Here is a 21,365-nt window from a genome sequence, read left to right as displayed (position 1 = left end):
AATCCAAAATGTGGCCCTCCAGCTCTCATATCCCATTTATAGCACAGATATCATCTTAGAGGTGCCATTGGGCCCCCTTAGGCACCAGGATCCTGGTATGACAGTAAATAGTTATGCCCCTGCACTCATTACAATCATATCTTTAAGTTTGGAGAAACTCATAAATCATTTGAAAATATCATATTGACAGAATTAAATGTAAAGGTTAAATTTAAGTTTGCTCCACTAAGCCGGGATGTTGTTCTAATGTTTCCTTCATTTTACTTTTGCGGAAAAAAAAACAAGCAGGGTAAAGCAAGTGTCACAGAGACCATAACGTCTTATCTTCTACCAGCAGGGAATTACACAAACTCAGTGCAGTAATGTAATCCTGAGCCTGATACAATTGTGCGGAAAGTGAAGGGTTAAAATATTTTCTTCATATTGGTGCTATATTCAGGGGAGTGAAGAACGTGACATCTCATGACCATTATTGTGCTGGTTGACACTTGCTGTGGGGATATTAAACTGCACCCCTGTATGTCTCGGTCTCTGCTCACTTTGGTTTCGGAATAAAGGGTTTTACAACCATTATGTCTCAGTTGTGAGTTATTCTATGCACTAATTATTGATGTGTACAAATACTGTATATGCAGCTAATAAATACATATTTGCATAGTGTTTACTGGAATAACTGCATGCAGTCTACAGTTGTGGGAACAAGTTTTGAGACTGACACACATTTTGGTTTTCTCAGAGTTTGCCGACATCCCGTCTATTGAGGCGTGACTCAGCGCTGGGGTCCCCGCGGAGGCTGCTGGGTTGTGGGCGGGGTTACCCCACCGCGTCACACCCAGCACTCACTGCGCGCTTTCCCAATGAATGGAGAGAGGGAGAGCGCGCGGTGGATGCTGGGTATGACACTCGGAGATAACCCCGCCCACAACCCAGCAGCCACCATGGAACGCGTAAGAGAGAGCCCCCCGGCTGCAGCCTGGACTTGTCGTGACATCAGCGGATGTCAGATCCGGCTGCAGATGGGGGTCACGTGATGCCTGTGAGTGGCCAGCGATAGCGCCGCTCACAGGCAGAAAAGGCAGAGGGAGGTAATTACAAAGAAGCTACTTTTCATCATAAAAACGCTTTGGCATATTTTAAATAGTAGTGGACAACCCCTTTAACTCTAAATTGTTATGAAGAGTGATCAAATGAATAGCAAAAAAATCCAAAGGCATTCCTTGCCATGAAAATCAACTTAACAAAAAAAAAACAATTCCACGGAATGTCAGCCCTGCCACAAAATGACCTGCTTATATCATTTCAGTTATCTTGTCAGATCAGGAGAAATCAGTAAGGAGGACAAGGCAGCTCTTATCACTCTATCATGCTGATTGAATTATAGGAGCAGATTGGTTGCTTTAAAAGGGGTCTGGTTCTTAAAATTATTGTCTTCTTCCATTATCCATGCTTACCTACAAATCAACACATATGGTCAAAGACATTGCTGCTTGTAAGATTGCTCCTAAGTCAACCATTTGTTGGGTCATTAAAAACTTCAAAGAAAGAGGGTCAATTGCTGTGAAGGCTTCAGAGAACCCAAGAAAGTCCAGCAAGTGCCATGACTGTCTTCTAAAGAGGAATAATTTACGATATTGGTTGTACATCACTGAAGAGCTCGCTCAGGAATGGCAGCAAGCAGGTGTCAGTGCTTCCGCATACTCAATGAGGTCAATGCTTTTGGAGGCTCAACTAGAGTAAAAAAGGCAACAAAGAAGCTGCTTTTCTCCAAGATAAAACATCAAGGACAGACTGACCACCTGCAGGAAATACAGGGATTGGACTGCAGAGGACTTGAGGTAAAGTTATTTTCTCTGATGAAGCCTCCTTCAGACTGTTGGGAACATCTGAAAAAATATTCAGAGAAGTAAAGGTGAGTGATACCATAAGGCCTGTGCCATCCCAACAGTAAGGCATTCTGAGACCATTCTTCTTTGGGGTTGCTTTTCATCCAAGGAGTGAGCTCACTTACAATTTTGCTAAAAACACTGCCATCAATAACAAAAATGGTAACTAAACATCCTCCAAGACTAACTTCTCTCAACAAGCCAGGAGAAGTTTGGTGGGACACTTTGGATAAATGGCCAGACCACTGGTTCATTGAACCATTCTGTACTGCAAAACTTTAGTCGATTATCTATGTCATCTTACTCATATATAGGTGTTATGTACGTACTGCACTCGCACATGGGAAAGTAAGGAAGACTTACTATAGAGAGAAGTCACACCACCAACTGGTCCCTGTACAGACTAGTCAATCCCTAGCCACACAACTAAAAACACCAGCTCGGACCTGACTCCCTAAAAGGCTGTCAAGGGGTTTCTCGTGCCTCCTGAGGAACCAGAGGGGAGGTGACAAGACACTGCCAACAAGGTTAGAGGAAGGTGTGCCGGTGGACATGAGGACCCAGGGTCAGAAACTTAAAGCACATTCATAAAAGGGAAGAGCAGGAATAGTAAGGAGAACCAAAAATAAATTAAACTAGAATAACCTCCCAGAAACCTCCCAGGATACACTGACAGTCCTGTATATACATCACATTAGATAGACTAAGACTGCTGTATATACATCACATAGGATACACTGAAACTGCTGTACATACCTCACATAGGATGCACTGAGACCCTTCTGTACATACAACACATAGGAGACAATGAGGTTGCTGTTTACATCACATAGGATACACCGAGAGTCTGCTATATATATCAAATAGGAAACAGGTTGCTGTATACATCACCAGAATACACTGACTGTTGTATATCCATCAAATAGGATATACTAAGGCTGCTGTATAAATCACATTGGATACACCAAGACTGCTGTATACATGACATAGGCCCAACCCACAAACTTATCTAAATCCTTGAGGTTGAGATGTGGGGAAAGTTGCAGACTGCAGCATGCCTGGTGCCCAGAGGAACCAATTCTGCTGCAGGACCATAAAGGTGGGAGTGGGATAGAAGCAGATGGCTCTAACGCCAACCAAAAAGAAGTTCCTGAAGCTGTCAACTGGCCAGCATAGGACTTAATCCAGTCTTGAGTGTGCCACAGCGGCGTTCAGTATTGAACAATGCATGTGTGTGCCCACAGTGCTTCTCTGTATAAAAATTAAAGGGCCGAAGACCCACTGTGCTCAACTTGAATCTGGACCACTATTTCTCCTCATAGTGTGCTTTGATTCTATCAACCGAGAGAATCAGATCACACTATGCTGACACTCGGATCAAACTCTGATCAGAGTTTTTATAGTGCTTTTATTTTAATGGGGCCAAACATGAGAATGAGAAGGGGTTATTCAAGTAGTGGACAACCCCTTTAAACTGGCCACATCATGGAATAGTGGCTGCACAGCTGAATAAAATTTAGGTTTTCTTTTTTTACATCTCATCTCCATTGCAGATTTTAAAGTTTAGATTCTAATATCTCGTTCAACCAAGGGGGCGTTAGCAGAGATTCTTCCCTGGGGGCCATTAATTTTCCCCCTGCGTGAGGTTGACCAATCTCAAGCAGGAGGAGTCATGCCGAGGCAAAAATGAATATACCCCCAGAAAAGGTCAGACCAGAATTTCTCTGCGTGAGACATCGTAGCACAAGACCCATTTTCACTTTAGATAACTTACCAAATAAATACACTCCATACAATAGCGTGGATTAAAAATTAGGCCGTGATGTGTTTTTTAAGAGTTACTATGTATAATAAATTAAATTAATCCATATATTATAATAAATATAATAAAAACTATAAACATCTAATAAAAACCAATAACAATAAAAAACCAATGGCCAACTCCACCCAGCAAAGCTGGGCGATTATCCCCACTAATAAAAACATCACAACATTTAATAAATAGAGGGAGGGCGTCTTCATTCTTCGCCCGACGGCAAATGACAGCTGATGTACGGACCTCACTATAAATCGCCCAATATTCTCCCGCTCATTCACCGTCAGCCAATCAGCAACTTTGGACAAGACCACGAACACATGCAGCTTAAACCAGATCAGATCAGCTCCTGCCTTTGCACAGCTGACACCAATGACCTTTTGACCTATATCTGTGACTAGAAAAACCATATGTTTAACAGGACAACACAACGATAAAATTATTATTATGAATATTAAATCATTTAATAGGGTCTGTGCGACCATGTACCCCCATTATATATATGTGGGGCCCCACATGATAACACAAGACCCATTTTCCCTTTAGATAACTTGGCAAATAAATACACTCCATGCAATAGCGTGTATTAAAAATTAGGCCGTGATGTGTTTATTATGATTACTCATATATTTCATGAGTTAAACAGGTAGTTTCTTTAAAATTTCATTCAATTACCAGTTAATTGTTTGTAAGTTCATTCCTGAAATATTTTGATATTTTGTGATTTAGCGAATACATAACATCGTTACGCTTTTTGCAACTTTTATTGTATGCAATTTCTTATGTGACTCCTAAAATAATCAATTAGCTTCTGATTTACAAAAAAAACAATGGCCAGCTCCACCTAGCAAAGCTGGGTGTAGTATCGGCGTCTCGGCCCCCTGACAGGCAGAGACGCTGTCCCTCTTACCGCCACGCTCCCCGCTCGGCGTCCTCTGGCACTCCTGCTTCTGCTGCTGCCGGCGTGCGCAGCTTCCCGGGCACTGTGCTTTGGGTGCGCACGCGCTCCCTTCCTCTTAAAGGGGCCGCGCGCCGTCCTAAGGAGTCCCCGGCCAATGGCCGGAGGACCTCTCATATAAAAGGCACCTCCTCCAAAATGGAGGTGCCCGTGCAAGGTTGTAGCTTTGTGTGTTAAACTCTGCTTCAGCCCTCAGGTCCCGCTGCTAGCCTGACTACCAGTCCAGTCTGCCAGCCTGACTGTCCAGTCCGCCAGCCTGACTATCAGTCCAGTATGCCACCCTGACTACCAGTCCAGTCCGCCAGCCTGACTACCAGTCCAGTCCGCCAGCCTGACTACCAGTCCTGTCCGCCAGCCTGACTACCAGTACTGTCCGCCAGCTTGTCTACTCTACAGCCCGACAGTCTGTCTACAGTCCAGTCCGCCAGTCTGTCTATGGGCCCTGCCCGCCTGCTTACCTGGAAGCACCTGCCTGTTACCTGCCGTACCTACCATCCAGCCTACCTGGAGGCTCCTGCTTGTTACTTGCCGTGCCTGCCAGCCAGCCTACCTGGAGGCTCCTGCTTGTTACCTGCCGTGTCTGCCAGTCCGTCTACCCGGATCACCTGTCAGCCTGCCTGCCATGCTCATCTGCTGTACCGGTCAGTCCCTGCCTTCTGACCCGTGGGAGTCACCTGCTCTCATACAAGGTCGGTCCCCAGAGTAGCACCAGGTCCCTTTGCTCGGTCCTTCCCTGGTCACGGAGTTGATTGAGCCGCCATACGACCTTGGTCAGTCCGAGTTGATACCTAGTTACGCCCCTCTGGTCCCTCCTTGCACCACAGTACAGAGGTTCCACCACCTGGATCCGTAACACTGGGCGATTATCCACCAGCCTGGACTTTGAAAAATTCCTGCCCCCCCACCTAAAAAATATATACCTACACATCACAGCCATTGTTCAATTTCATTCTGAAGACCTAGATTAAAAATATTGAGACTCATTTCAGAGAGATGTACGAAATCGGACCTAAAAATTCCTGGAGAAAAACCCTCCAGATCTGAATGCCTATACGAAAAACCGTCTAGCCGCTGTAAAAACTTCGATATCGATCTATTGACCCTGTTCCTTATTTTTTCTAACCATAACATCCTAGGCACTATTTCAGAATAAACTAAACAAGAAGCAGGGAAACAAAATTTAATTAACAAAAAATCTCTCCACATTGAGCAAAGAAGATCTAATGTTTTTTGTTTACCTATATCATTTCCACCTGCATGAATTAAAATTAGATCGGGATTTGGCCATAACAACAACAATTTTTTAACTTCTGAGCAAACATTTTCCCACCTTAATCCTCTAACACCATGCCAAAATATGTTGAACCTGTTCTTGTCAAAAGACAGATTTTCTGAATATGACCTCTTGATTGCCCTCTTCTGGGCCCAGTGAATATAAGAGTGGCACAGAATCCATATAATAATTGGACCTAAGGAAATGAACAATAATAATTTATTAGCAATTCTGGTCAAACATAAAGTTTATCTGTCTGATTTCCATCTACCTAACTTTTTAATCAAACCTTCAGACAAACCCAATCTCGCTGCTTCGGTAGCTGCATCGATCCTAAAATGGGGGGTGAGTCTTATGGTCCGAACTTTACCTGCGGTGGTGTTAAAGTGGGATCACAGGGCCCTCCAGGAACGCGGTGGTGGTAGCGGCGGCGTCAGCGGCAGCAGAGGTGAGCAGCTGGGGCCGGCACCTGTGCCTGGCCGGTGCTGGGGCTGGGGCCGGTGTCGGGTTGTGAGCGATGTGTGACCTGCGCAGGTTTCCGGTGTGCGCGGCCATCTTCCTAGAGCTGTGATCTACAGGAAAATGGCTGCCCGAGTCGGCGTATGCGCGGACCGGTAGCTCCGGCGGCCATTTTCCTGTAGATCACAGCTCTAGGAAGATGGCTGTGCAAACCAGAAACCTGCGCAGGCCGCACTGCTTCGCAGCTCACAGCCCGGCACCAACCGCAGTCCAGTACATGCCCCACCCCGAGGCCCCGTCCTCAACCAGAGGCCCCAACCCCGGCCAGAGGCCCCGCCCTCAGCCCCAGCCAGAGGCCCCGGCCTTGGCCCCAGCCCCAGCCAAAGGCCTCGGCCCCAACCCCATCCAGAGTCCCCGGCCTCAACCCCAGCCAGAGGCCCCTTCGCACAGGAACTGGCCAGGCTAAGGGCCTCAGCCAGGCACAGGCCCCGGCCTGGCACAGGCTCCACAGCATCTGACCTCTTCTGCTGCAACCGCCGACTTCCTGACGCACCCTGCCTCCTGTGACTCTCGCTCCACTGCCCCCCAGGTAAGATACCATACCTATTCAGACTATAAGATGGACCCCATCTTCAAAAAAATATTTTTTCCTATTTTCCACCCCAAAATTTGGGTTGCGTCTTATTGTCCAGTGCGTCTTATAGTCCAAAAAATACGGTAAACATTTTTTGAGAGCCGAATTAAATTAAAATTTTGTAGCTAGAGTACCATTCTTATGAATAAAAAGAGAACCTTCATCTGTAGAATGCAAGGAAAACCACCTCTTGATGTTATGAACCGGGCAAAGAATCTCGTTTTCCAATTTATTTAATTTAATATAGCAACCTTTCCCAGATTGATCCGTCTTGGATTTTCTTATGCAAATGAAGATGCAATGCTTACTGAAACATCACTTGCAAGTAGACCAGACACATTTCTTTTACTCACAGACAACAATTCCTCAACTCTCAAAGCCACAAAAAAGCTAAAAGAAAGGCAGAATTAAATAAACAAGTTTCAAATTCATCAAATTCATCAAAACTAACTTTATTTAAAACCAAACAAAGTTTAAGAAATAAATCAATTGAAATTGGACGTCTATCATCAGGTTTAGATGATAACTTTCTATATCCTTTTAATGCTTGTTTTACAGGAAAGAAATTCTGCAAAGGCGATTCGCTTAACAATCTTAGAAAAAAGGATATGCCTGCTAACGTTTTTGCAATAGAGGAAACGGACAAATTTCTATGTAATAAATATTCAACAAATAACAATGCTGTCTCCACTTCACTCTTATTGTAATCTAGATTTAAAGATACACAAAAACATTTCCATTCCTTCCATGCGACTGAGTAACCAGCCCATGTTCCTTTTGCAATAGAGTTTTTAATAAAAGAAGGAATCAGTCCCAAATGATATCCCACAGTTGTGCTGGGCAACAACATCCTTCTAATTCTGCTTCCAGTACCATGGATCGAAACGTGTCCAACTGATGGGAAGAAAGGGCGTCAGCCACGCTATTCTTATAATCTTCAATAAAAGATGCTTTCAACCAAATGTTTTGTTTAAGGCAAAAAAGAACTAAATGACCAAGTACATCTAGAAGAAAGTGATGTTTATTGCAAAAACAAGACCTTGACTACCAGATTGAATAAGGATTCTCCTGTTTTTCAGTTGTGAACCCCAAATAACCATTGCAACTATAATGGGAAAGAGTTTTAAAGCCACTATACTTTTAATTACCTTAGAAGAAACCCAAGATACAGGCCAAGGGCCAACAGACCCTTGCCCTTTAAAAAATGCTCCATAACCAGACGAACCATTAGTGTGAAGCCCAGCTGTGCTTGGCATCACAGAACCAGAAGGGTATATTGAAGGATTCCTCCACAAGAGGCCCCCATAACCATTCACACATCTCCACCTTCCACCTCAGACCATCAGAGGGAGCTCCTTAGGGAGATATATAAGGGAAGGTGGAGCCAGGCAGCCGTGAATCTTGAGACTACAGTCTGTGTGAGGCTGGATTAGCAGTGAGTCCAGTGCAGTCTGAGACGAGTTACCTCAGAGGACAAAAGCCTGTTCCAGCTCCTGCATTCTACCCTGCAGTAGAGCGTATCCAGATCAAGACTCGGTGTAGCTCAGTGAGGTGAGCTGTAGGTGTGCCGGCGCCATAAGATCGGTGAACCGCGGCACACTGCCGTTTGTGTGAGTAGCCTATTGAGGGCTCGAGTAGGCCGAAGGCGAAGGAGTAGAGAGTTAGTACATAGGGGACGGAGGAGCTTAACTGGCTCACCCTGTAGGAGAATCAGTAACCGGACACCGGGTCCGAAGCTTGCCGGGATCTCCACGACCCAGTAAGATAAACCGGAATCCCTGGAGAACTACAGGTCCCAGGATCGCTAAAGTGCTAATACGTACCAGAGCCAGGAGACACATAGGCCCCGTAAGTCGGGAGCGTGCACTCCAAGAGAAGGCCCTACCACAAGGTCAGCCAGCGCAGGACAGAGACAAAGTTAGGCCTAGCTCCAGGCAGGTCAGAAACTTACTACGCAGCAGCGAGAACCAGGAGGCCCAAAACCTGCTCATTGGGGAGGATCCGGACATACACCCTTCACCCTACAGTGCTTCGGGGAGTGCCTGAAATTCCACCAGTAAAAGGTACTGAAGTGACTATTGTCCGTCCCTGTTCTTGCTCTGGCCCGGCTTAGTCTCTTTGCCCTGCATCCCCGTTCCTATACTGCCCTGAGGCCCAGCTCTACCTGTGGGGAGCTATACCATCAAGCTGCCTTATCATCAGCCTCAGTGGACTGCGCAGCGCTGGTGATCCTCACCAGAAGCCACAGGTGGCATCACGAACTCTTTTATAATTTTCCAAAATCAAACCCCTTTTTAAAGAGAGGCCCAGGGTACGGGCCCAGGAGTCGACCACCGCGACATCCCTAAAGGCCAGGCTAAAGACCCGGGTACCGAGTCATCCCCATTCCCCTGGGCTAGTCATTAGCATCCGTAAAAAATTGCAATGACTCTGATGGAGAAAATTCCATTTGCCAGCAACTACGCCCATTAAAAGCACTTAAAAGTTCTAACCATATATCCAAATCTTCTTTTGTTGCTTTATTTACTCTAATGTGAGCATTGTGTGATTTGATCCCTTTTGTTGCATCATACAGTCTCCTTGAAAAAACTCTCCCCATCAGTATTATACGAAGGGAAAAATTTAGCAAACACAAAAGTGATTGTAGTTGTTTTAGAGTAGTCTTTTCTGTACCCCTCATCTCCAATAATTGACTCCGCAGCTGAAGAACTTTTAGTAAAGGCAGCCTGCACTCCATTGCTATGTGACGCCTCTACTCAGAAAGCCCGTGTTTTACCCTGGGTGTTGGGGGACTCGGTGTCGGGCCCTGTGTCGAAGAGATGGGATGCAGTCGTGGCCCGGGCCCGACCTGTGCTCAGGGCCGTCACATTAGAAAGAGATAGTGTGGGCTATTCCGGGTTGAGTGGCTGATTTTTACGACTACGCCACCTGTGGTGTCTGGTGAAGGGCCACCAGCGCCGCTAGCAGTCTGCTGAGGCTCGATGTCATGGCGGCTAAAGTTATTATTGCTCCCCACAGGCGGAGCAGGGCCTCAGGGCAGGCAAGGCAGGATGAAGGGGGGTAGCAGTAGCGCGGGGAGTACGGGCACCGCGTCGCGTGGTATGGCGCGTAATGAACAGTCCGGAGGCCATAGGGGTGAACTTCCAAGGCTTTACTCACTCAGAGACGTTAGCGGGAAGGCGACTCCCTGCTCCTCGCGGAGTCCTGAGGCCACCAGGGACGGGGGTCCGACTACCTCCGAGGAAGTCCAGTGTTCGGTAGCGACCCTACACCAGAGTGTTCCTGCACTACAGACTTCACCCTTTCCCGTCTGTGCGTGTGTAGATAGGCCGGGTCTCCCTCTGAGCTCCTCTCAGGTGTAGGGCTCGGGTGGCAATTCCTCTCCATCCGACGCCCGGCGGGATCTTCAGGGCCTAACCGGGCTTTCCCGTCCAGGACATGGAGTACAACGTCGGGTGTCGGGGGCCGGTACCCCTCTTTCAGCCGGAATCCCTCTGAATAGATCAGGTAGGCGAGGACAGGTGGCGTGCTCCGCTCCATCTGCATCCTCCCCGGGACCCATTTGCTAGGGAGCCACACTCTAAAGCTCCCGGGCCTTCTTGATCGTGGTCCTCGGCCGGGTTGAGACATTCCTTGTCTGCAACCTACCTCTCGTCCCAAAGATCGGGGTACGAGGGCTGTGTCCCATGCCGGTGCAGGCCCACACAGGATCTGCGCTCCCGGAGGGAAGTCACATCACACACAGTAGTTTGACAGCACAGTGACAGCCGACAGACTAGCAAAGGCTAGACTGAAGGAACAGAGAAGAACCGACAAACAAGGACCAAAAAGAACCAAAAGGACCAAGATCAAAGATGGCATTCTATTAAATATGAAATTTGAAGTGTAACCTAACTAGTGTTCCTCCACCCACACCCACTAACTGGTTCCTACCACTTTGTGTTACCCAGTCTCCCTGTAACCAGGGGAGCAGCACCTAGTGCATACTAGCTCCCTCTGGTGGAGAAATGTGGTGTTGGATGCAAAAGGTTAGGTCACAACCATCACACTGGCCTTACCTCAGAGGAGGAACACCACACTCCATTGGAGAAGTGCAGCATTCCTGTGGCGGTCGAACCCTCAGGGGCGCCACAGCTACAATAGTCAATAGCAATACCTAGAAATTCTAAGTATGTGCAAGGAAGGACTGTTTTTTCTTTAGCTAGTGGCACTCCAAAACAAACCGATAATTCTTTAAATTTTAACAAAAAAAACATACAAATGTCTGATCCAGCCGCACCTAAAAACAAAAAGTCATCTAAATAATGCAAAACACCTTTTTCCCCTAACTCGTATTGTAAAAATGAAGAAAAAGCTTCAATATAACAACAAGATAAAGAAAAACCCATTGGTAAACTCATATCAAAATAAAAAGCCCCATTAAATTGAAAACCCAAAGAACTAAACCATTTAGGATTAACTGGCAACAGCCTAAAACCTGACTTTATGTCAGTTTTTGACATCAAAGCTCCCCTTCCAAATGAACTTAATAAATCAATTACTTGGTCAAAGGATGCGTATTTGACTGAAGCTTCAGATTTACTTATTTCATCATTCAGAGACGCACCCTAAGGGAAGGAGAGGTGATTAGTGATGAGCGAGCATGTTCGCTACTGTTCGGTACTCGCCAGAGCATCTCACTGCTCGAGATGCTAGGCGCTCGCCGAGTATTTCCGGGGATGCTCGGGTCCTCTCCCTGCATGTTTGCCGCTCTTAAGAGCGCCAATCAACATGCAGGGATTGTCTGCCACACACTGTAATGCCGTAGCCATGTTAGTTGTGCATTACAGTGATTGGCTGGCCGCACAGCGTCATCAGGTCTATATCAGACCTGGTGCCGCCATGCTCGTCACAGTCACTCCGGAATCAGACAGTGTAGGGAGAGCTGCTGCTGAGCTAGGGAGAGATTTGCTTGTTTCTAGTTAGTGTAGGTGTACCAAACTATATTAGAGACACATATCCATCTCAACTAACAGTCCTTCTGAGGACTAATTCAGCTGCACATACAGTACAGACCAAAAGTTTGGACACACCTTCTCATTTAAAGATTTTTCTGTATTTTCATGACTTTGAAAATTGTACATTCACACTGAAGGCATCAAAACTATGAATTAACACATGTGGAATTATATACTTAACAAAAAAGTGTGAAACAACTGAAAATATGTCTTATATTCTAGGTTCTTCAATGTAGCCACCTTTTGCTTTGATGACTGCTTTGCACACTCTTGGCATTCTCTTGATGAGCTTCAAGAGGTAGTCAACGGAAATGGTTTTCACTTCACAGGTGTGCCCTGTCAGGTTTAATAAGTTGGATTTCTTGCCTTATAAATGGGGTTGGTACCATCAGTTGTGTTGTGCAGAAGTCTGGTGGATACACAGCTTATAGTGCTACTGAATAGACTGTTAGAATTTGTATTATGGCAAGAAAAAAACAGCTAAGTAAAGAAAAATGAGTGGCCATCATTACTTTAAGAAATGAAGGTCAGTCAGTGTGAAAAATTGGGCAAACTTTGAAAGTGTCCCCAAGTGCAGTTGCAAAAACCATCAAGCGCTACAAAGAAACTGGCACACATGAGGACCGCCCCAGGAAAGGAAGACCAAGAGTCACCTCTGCTACTGAGGATAAGTTTATCCGAGTCACCAGCCTCAGAAATCTCCGGTTAACAGCAGCTCAGATTAGAGACCAGGTCAATGCCACACAGAGTTCTAGCAGCAGACACATCTCTACAACAACTGTTAAGAGGAGACTTTGTGCAGCAGGCCTTCATGGTAAAATAGCTGCTAGGAAACCACAGCTAAGGACAGGCAACAAGCAGAAGAGACTTGTTTGGGCTAAAGAACACAAGGAATGAACATTAGACCAGTGGAAATCTGTGCTTTGGTCTGATGAGTCCAAATTTGAGATCTTTGGTTCCAACCACAGTGTCTTTGTGCGACGCAGAAAAGGTGAACGGATGGACTCTACATGCCTGGTTCCCACCGTGAAGCATGGAGGAGGAGGTGTGATGGTGTGGGGGTGCTTTGCTGGTGACACTGTTGGGGATTTATTCAAAATTGAAGGCATACTGAACTAGCATGGCTACCACAGCATCTTGCAGCGGCATGCTATTCCATCCGGTTTGCGTTTAGTTGGACCATCATTTATTTTTCAACAGGACAAAAACCCCAAACACACCTCCAGGCTGGCCTCCACAGTCACCAGACCTGAACCCTATCGAGATGGTTTGGGGTGAGCTGGACCGCAGAGTGAAGGCAAAAGGGCCAACAAGTGCTAAGCATCTCTGGGAACTCCTTCAAGATTGTTGGAAGACCATTTCCGATGACTACCTCTTGAAGCTCATCAAGAGAATGCCGAGAGTGTGCAAAGCAGTCATCAAAGCAAAAGGTGGCTACTTTGAAGAACCTAGAATATAAGACCTATTTTTACAGTTGTTTCACACTTTTTTGTTAAGTATATACATTAATTCCACATGTGTTAATTCATAGTTTTGATGCCTTCAGTGTGAATGTACAATTTTCATAGTCATGAAAATACAGAAAAATCTTTAAATGAGAAGGTGTGTTGAAACTTTTGGTCTGTACTGTATATCAGTGCTACACTTATTGATAATAGCCGTACTCAAATTCTTGGTTACAAAGAGTGATAATTTTATTATAATACAACACCACACCGTAGAAAAAAAGGTGCTTAGTAGCGATACATGACGTTTCGACCTGGATAGGCCTTTTTCAAAAACATCGCTAAAAGAGAGAATTAAGATACATTAATAGGGTGTCATAGAAATTAAAGAAAAGTTTTATATTTACATATATACAAATATACATAGTTACACCATTTGCAAGTAAATAATCATTTGAGAGTACACAGCCAGACTCAATTAGTAGTAGTAAAAGGTTACCAGGGATAGGGAAAAGGGTAGGGGATCCCTATATGTCCCTAGATGAAATATATCATAATAGTAAAAATATGGGCACTCAATATCCAAACATACTAATGACACGCCCCCTGGGCCGTGGGGTACCCGGTGCTGGGCCGGTCGATGCTGGGGGATGACACAGTGGTGGTGACCTGGTCCGTGACCCAGGGCGGTCAATAAAAGGGGGTTATATATAGGGGATTTATAGAGTTTTTATAGAGTTTGTGATGCCACCTGTGGAATGTGGCTAGAGGGAGCCACCGCTGCGGAGCAGCCCTCTGAAGCTGATGTTACTGCAGCTGGGATGGTGTGGCTCTCCAGAGGAAGAGCTAGCTCCAGGGCAGTGTAGATGATGTTGCAGGTTGTGCTGGGCGTTGTAGTACAGGGGTTGATGGCGTAGCAAGAAACACAGAGACAAGGAATTGCAGTCCCAGGGTCTTTACTCACAGTTGTTGCAGTCCAGATTACAGGCGCCAAAGTAATCTCCCTCGTCATGCTGTGCTTACTCAGAGAGGGGTTCAGTCCACCCCCAGATAGCTCCAGAGTACTTAGCAGGACCCCTTTCTGTGTCCTCTCTCTGGCCTTTTTCCTGCACCTCACACCTAGTATCTCCAACCCGGTACCCGCGGGCCTTGGCGGGCGACATCTGTTCAGTCCCCTGGGTCCTATGTGGATACCTTCTCGTTGAGACTGGCGTGGACTTGTGGCTACAGGACAAAAAGTACTGCAGCCTCCGGTTTCTAGCTGAGACTTGCAATCTTCTACTATTTGAGGTTCCCCTTAGATGGCCTGACCCCTCCACCACCGGGCAGATGCGGGCGTAAGGGTGGCCTTCTGCACGGCCCGTACCCCTAGGGTCCTTTCTTCTGTTCCTGGAGCCTCTCTGCTCCCTCTCCTCTCTTCTCTCCTTCCTCTCAGACTTGGGCCTCACTGGCTAGGCACGCCTCTGGAGCAGAGCTCCTGCAGAGCCTCTGCTCCTTTACTTCTCCTCCTCTGACTGGCTTGTCCTTCTAACATGGCTTCCCAATTTATACCTCCTCTCATGTGCTCACCTAAGCTGCTTCCTCCACTCACACCCACTACATGGTTCCCCCTCTCTGGGTTCCCCCCACTCCAGCCAGGAAAGGGGCTCAGGAAGAAGCAGAGGCATCTTGCCCCTCCTGCTGGCCTGGAGTGGTGTGTTGGATGCAGGTGTTAGGGTCCTGAGCTGTACTCCTTCCTTACCTGAGAGTGAGATGCCACATCTCTGGCTGAGATGCAGCACCTCTGTGGCGACTGAACCCTCAGGGGCACCACACTAACCTATATACTGCATCCAAAGGGGATAAAGCTTAGTGGATAAATGGAAATACTGGCTTGGAATAGGCCTGGAGAAATAAGAAATCAAAAATAAGAGATTGCTGTTGAAGCACCAGTGGGATCTATAGGAGGCTCAATAATGCAAGGGATGAGAGGTATTGTGTTGGAGTACCAGTAGGAACTATAGGAGGATCACTAGTATAAGAGATGGAAAAGATTATACCTTGTTGATGGTGTGGTAGTGTAAACTTGCGCTCCTGCTGCTTCTCCGGTGTGTGGGAGGCATTGGTGGCAGTGGATCTTAAATATAGGTGCTGCTGAGTACTTCCGGCGGAAGTATTAATGAAATGGAGGCTTGGAACACAGGGAAGACTGAGCGAACCTAAAATGTAGGGGCTAAAGGGCAATGTGGGTCTAAAATGGAGTGGCTGTAGGGTGGACACCTTAATTCAGGCCATAGAGCGCAAGGAGAAGAAAGGGGCACTTGCGCAACTTAGCAGCAGGGAATAACTATTATAATAGGGCATAGGGAGAGAAGGACAATACCTTCTAACACTAAAGGAGTCATATTCCAGATACAAAGTGGGACGAGTAATCCATAGAATGGATAATGTCTAGTATAAGAATAAAAATAAAAAAAGGAAAAAAAAAATTAAGGAAAAAAAATTAGGGAAAAAAATAGAGGAAAAAATAGAGGAAAAAGTACCTGAAATCTAAGCTGCAAAACAGTATGTTTTGCTTCTGTAAAGTGATGAGGGAGAGGAAGCCAATTTTTGCCACATCTAATTGTCGATTTGTGGCTTGCGATCCTGTCCCGTACATGTTGTCTGGTCTCTCCTACGTAGAGTAAACCACAAGGGCATTTGATAATATACACAGCGAAGTTAGTATCGCAGGTGTAAAAACCTTAAATAGGAAACCTTTTGCCCGTATGCAGATGAATTACCTCACCTGTTTTGATCACGTTGGAGCAAGCCGCACAACCAAGGCAGGGGAATGTGTCTGTTCTCCTCGGTCCTAGGAAGGTTTGTGTTGACTCTTTGATTTGACTGCCTGTGTCTGCACAAACTAATGCATCTTTTATGTTTTATGGTCTACGGGTACACATGAGAGCTGGTTCAGAGAAAACTGCAATCTGAGGGTAGGATTTAGTAAGTAAAGGCCAATGTTTTCTGATGATATTATGTATCTTTGGTAGAGATGAGCGTTGTTCGACTCGAACTGTTCGCCAATCTCAAATTCGAGCTGTTTTGGGCGGTGTTCGAGCCGTTCGGCGAACACAAACGATTTGAAAAAAATTCGGCTGTTCGAGGTTATGTTCGATAACTGTTCGTGCACCAAAATCATAACTGGATTTTTTCTCAGTAATGCTGAAAATTAATGTTAATACGCAGTTTGAGTGTACAGCGGGGTGGGGGGAGGGGCAGGGCATGGATCTCTGCAGGAACAATGAAGATCTCCATTTTTTTTCTCTTTCCCGCATTTACAGTGGGGAGGTGCAATCTGTCAGCCTATCAGCAGAGCACACACGGAGCGAACTGCTTTTTTTCACACAAGCAAGGGCATGTGTCATTGGCAGTGTATGTCACATGTCCTTGCCCTATAAGACCCAGCCATTTTCCCCATCGTCACCATTTTCTCACTGCTGCAGCTGCGTGTTAGACGGCACCGCTGTTGCTGTGTGCGCTATACCTTGTTCATTTAAAGCCAATTTTCGCACAAATCTACAGATAGCTTGGGAGTAGGGAATAGTTGTGATTGCAGTCCTTTTAAGGACTAGGTTACAGCATTTCCTACGACTTTTATCAGGCAAGTCTGTGCTCTTATAGATAGGTTGTGGGAGTAAAGACTAATTGTAATTGCAGTCCTTTTCATGACTAAGTTACATCAGTTCCTATCAGTTTTTGCCAGGCAGGTCTGTACCAGTGCTGTGTAAGTTTTTTTCACAGCATTTGGCTAAATCTAGCAAAGCTAATCCTTTTTGGCCTATTGCAGAGTGTGTTAGTCAGTGGAGTAGCCTATCTGTGTTGCAAGCTACACAACCTGTGTATAGAATACCAATTTTTTTACTGCACCTAGTGAAGTAAAACCTTTTGGGCATAGCATCATTCTATTAGTCCATCTATACTGACCTCCATTAGGTTGCAAATTGAATATAATTTTTTTCTGCATCTAGCTCTGAAAAAATATTTGGCCTTCTAGCAGTGTGTGGGACTTGTTCTATTAGTCCATCTATACTGACCTCCATCAGGTTGCAAATTAAAAATAATTTTTATCTGCATCTAGCTCTGAAAAAATATTTGGGCTTCTAGCAGTGTGTGGGACTCGGTCTATTAGTCCATCTATACTGACCTCTATCAGGTTGCAAATTAAAAATAATTTTTATCTGCATCTAGCTCTGAAAAAATATTTGGGCTTCTAGCAGTGTGTGTGACTTGTTCTATTAGTCCATCTATACTGACCTCCATCAGGTTGCAAATTGAATATAATTTTTTTCTACATCTATCTCTGAAAAAAATGTGGGCTTCCAGCAGTGTGTGGGACTTGGTCTATTAGTCCATCTATACTGACTTTCATCAGGTTGCAAATTGAATATAATTTTTTTCTGCATCTAGCTCTGAAAAAATATTTGGGCTTCTAGCAGTGTGTGGGACTTGTTCTATTAGTCCATCTATACTGACCTCCATCAGGTTGCAAATTGAATATAATTTTTTTCTGCATCTAGCTCTGAAAAAATATTTGGGCTTCTAGCAGTGTGTGGGACTTGGTCTATTAGTCCATCTATACTGACCTACATCAGGTTGCAAATTTAATATAATTTTTTTCTGCATCTAGCTCTGAAAAAATATTTGGGCTTTTAGCAGTGTGTGGGACTTGTTCTATTAGTCCATCTATACTAACCTCCATCAGGTTGCAAATTGAATATAATTTTTTCTGCATCTAGCTCTGAAAAAATATTTGGCCTTCTAGCAGTGTGTGGGACTTGGTCTATTAGTCCATCTATACTGACCTCCATCAGGTTGCAAATTGAATCTAATTTTTTTCTGCATCTAGCTCTGAAAAAATATTTGGGCTTCTAGCAGTGTGTGGGACTTAGTCTATTAGTCCATCTATACTAACCTCCATCAGGTTGCAAATTGAATATAATTTTTTTCTGCATCTAGCTCTGAAAAAATATTTGGGCTTCTAGCAGTGTGTGGGACTTGTTCTATTAGTCCATCTATACTGACCTCCATCAGGTTGCAAATTGAATATAATTTTTTTCTGCATCTAGCTCTGAAAAAATATTTGGGCTTCTAGCAGTGTGTGGGACTTGTTCTATTAGTCCATCTATACTGACCTCCATCAGGTTGCAAATTGAATATAATTTTTTTCTGCATCTAGCTCTGAAAAAATATTTGGGCTTCTAGCAGTGTGTGGGACTTGTTCTATTAGTCCATCTATACTGACCTCCATCAGGTTGCAAATTGAATATAATTTTTTTCTGCATCTAGCTCTGAAAAAATATTTGGGCTTCTAGCAGTGTGTGGGACTTGGTCTATTAGTTCATCTATACTGACCTCCATCAGGTTGCAAATTTAATATAATTTTTTTCTGCATCTAGCTCTGAAAAAATATTTGGGCTTTTAGCAGTGTGTGGGACTTGTTCTATTAGTCCATCTATACTAACCTCCATCAGGTTGCAAATTGAATATAATTTTTTCTGCATCTAGCTCTGAAAAAATATTTGGCCTTCTAGCAGTGTGTGAGACTTGGTCTATTAGTCCATCTATACTGACCTCCATCAGGTTGCAAATTGAATCTAATTTTTTTCTGCATCTAGCTCTGAAAAAATATTTGGGCTTCTAGCAGTGTGTGGGACTTGGTCTATTAGTCCATCTATACTAACCTCCATCAGGTTGCAAATTGAATATAATTTTTTTCTGCATCTAGCTCTGAAAAAATATTTGGGCTTCTAGCAGTGTGTGGGACTTGTTCTATTAGTCCATCTATACTGACCTCCATCAGGTTGCAAATTGAATATAATTTTTTTCTGCATCTAGCTCTGAAAAAATATTTGGGCTTCTAGCAGTGTGTGGGACTTGTTCTATTAGTCCATCTATACTGACCTCCATCAGGTTGCAAATTGAATATAATTTTTTTCTGCATCTAGCTCTGAAAAAATATTTGGGCTTCTAGCAGTGTGTGGGACTTATTCTATTAGTCCATCTATACTGACCTCCATCAGGTTGCAAATTGAATATAATTTTTTTCTGCATCTAGCTCTGAAAAAATATTTGGGCTTCTAGCAGTGTGTGGGACTTGTTCTATTAGTCCATCTATACTGACCTCCATCAGGTTGCAAATTGAATATAATTTTTTTCTGCATCTAGCTCTGAAAAAATATTTGGGCTTCTAGCAGTGTGTGGGACTTGTTCTATTAGTCCATCTATACTGACCTCCATCAGGTTGCAAATTGAATATAATTTTTTTCTGCATCTAGCTCTGAAAAAATATTTGAGCTTCTAGCAGTGTGTGGGACTTGTTCTATTAGTCCATCTATACTGACCTCCATCAGGTTGCAAATTGAATATAATTTTTTTCTGCATCTAGCTCTGAAAAAATATTTGGGCTTCTAGCAGTGTGTGCAACTTGTTCTATTAGTTCATCTATACTGACCTCCATCAGGTTGCAAATTGAATATAATTTTTTTCTGCATCTAGCTCTGAAAAAATATTTGGGCTTCTAGCAGTGTGTGGGACTCATTGTATTAGGCCATCTATACCAAGCTCCACCAGCTTTTAAATTAATAATAATTTTTAGCTGCATCTAGCCCTGAAAATAATTTTTCTTCCCTATAGTGGAAGCAATAGAAATATGGGGGGCGCGCCTGGCTTACAAAAATATACGCTTCATAGCAAAAAACACCAGCCTAGCGCACTGCATTAATAAGATGGCATCATCGTCTCTTCCAGTGCTAGGGCTACTACCCAGGCTAGCATTCCTGTGCCTAAAACACAATGTATGGGTCCGCGCTAGCCACTATGCTGAGGGGTCTAAAGCTGCTGCTAACGCTTTATAACAATTCAATTGGCAGATTTTCACAGAGCTCTTCCACAACGCCCACCCATCGGGCAACAGTTGCCCACCTTCCCTATGGGATCTAGTGGCGAATAGTTGATGCCATTAATCAGAGCGTCAGTTGCCCCGTCGACGTGGCAAGCATATGGTAAGGCATGGGAAGAGTGGACACGACTAGTAGCAGGCAGACGGGTTGACCAATGTGAACAAGCCAGATCACAAGTCACCATAGAATTTCTCCACCAGCTAATGATGAGGGGCATATCAGGGGCGTCAGCGCAGCGGTGTCTGACCGCAGTAGCATTTCACTTCCAACTACTGAATTGGGGAGCTGTGACAAAGATTCATCATCAGACAATCCATAAAAGGGTGGAAAAGGGGTCAGCCAAGTCAGGAGTGTAGACGTCCCGTCCCGTGTCACTAAAACTGATTTCTCACATCATATCCCTAACACCATTAACATGACACTCACAATTTGAAGCAACACTACTGTCTACTGCACTTGTGATCGCCTTCTTCGGGGCGGTATGCATAAGCGAATTAGTCCCTCAATCCAAAATTACCACCAGTGGAGGCTTATTACACCAGGACGTAGTCATAGCCAATAATGCAATACGTCTACGCATACACAAATTGAAAACGGTTCCAGCGGGCAGGGGCACTTGGGTACTTCTACAACCCACAAACGGCACACTGAGTCGGGTAACAATAGTAAAAACATATCTAACCATCAGATCACAAAGTAATTTCTTCCTATCACACATTGATGGAACGCCATTATCAAGATACCAGTTCCAAGCTATATTTAATAAATGCATAACATCGGCAGGGAACCACCCCAAAGATTACGGGACACACTCATTCCGCATAGGCGCGGCCACGGAAGCAGCAAGAGCAGGTGTAGCACCCCGAGGGCTCGGCTGCTACAGGGGTATTGCACCTCGAACCAGAGGTGTGATATTCCACTCCCGGGTAAGGATGGAGTGTGGACCAGGACTCGTTTAGCTGCATGCACCACACACA

This window comes from Phyllobates terribilis, unplaced genomic scaffold (assembly GCF_046119375.1).
Source record: "Phyllobates terribilis strain yellow unplaced genomic scaffold, ASM4611937v1 Scaffold_9__5_contigs__length_417890890, whole genome shotgun sequence".
NCBI lineage: Eukaryota > Metazoa > Chordata > Amphibia > Anura > Dendrobatidae > Phyllobates > Phyllobates terribilis.
Note: the sequence above shows the minus strand (reverse complement) of the source record.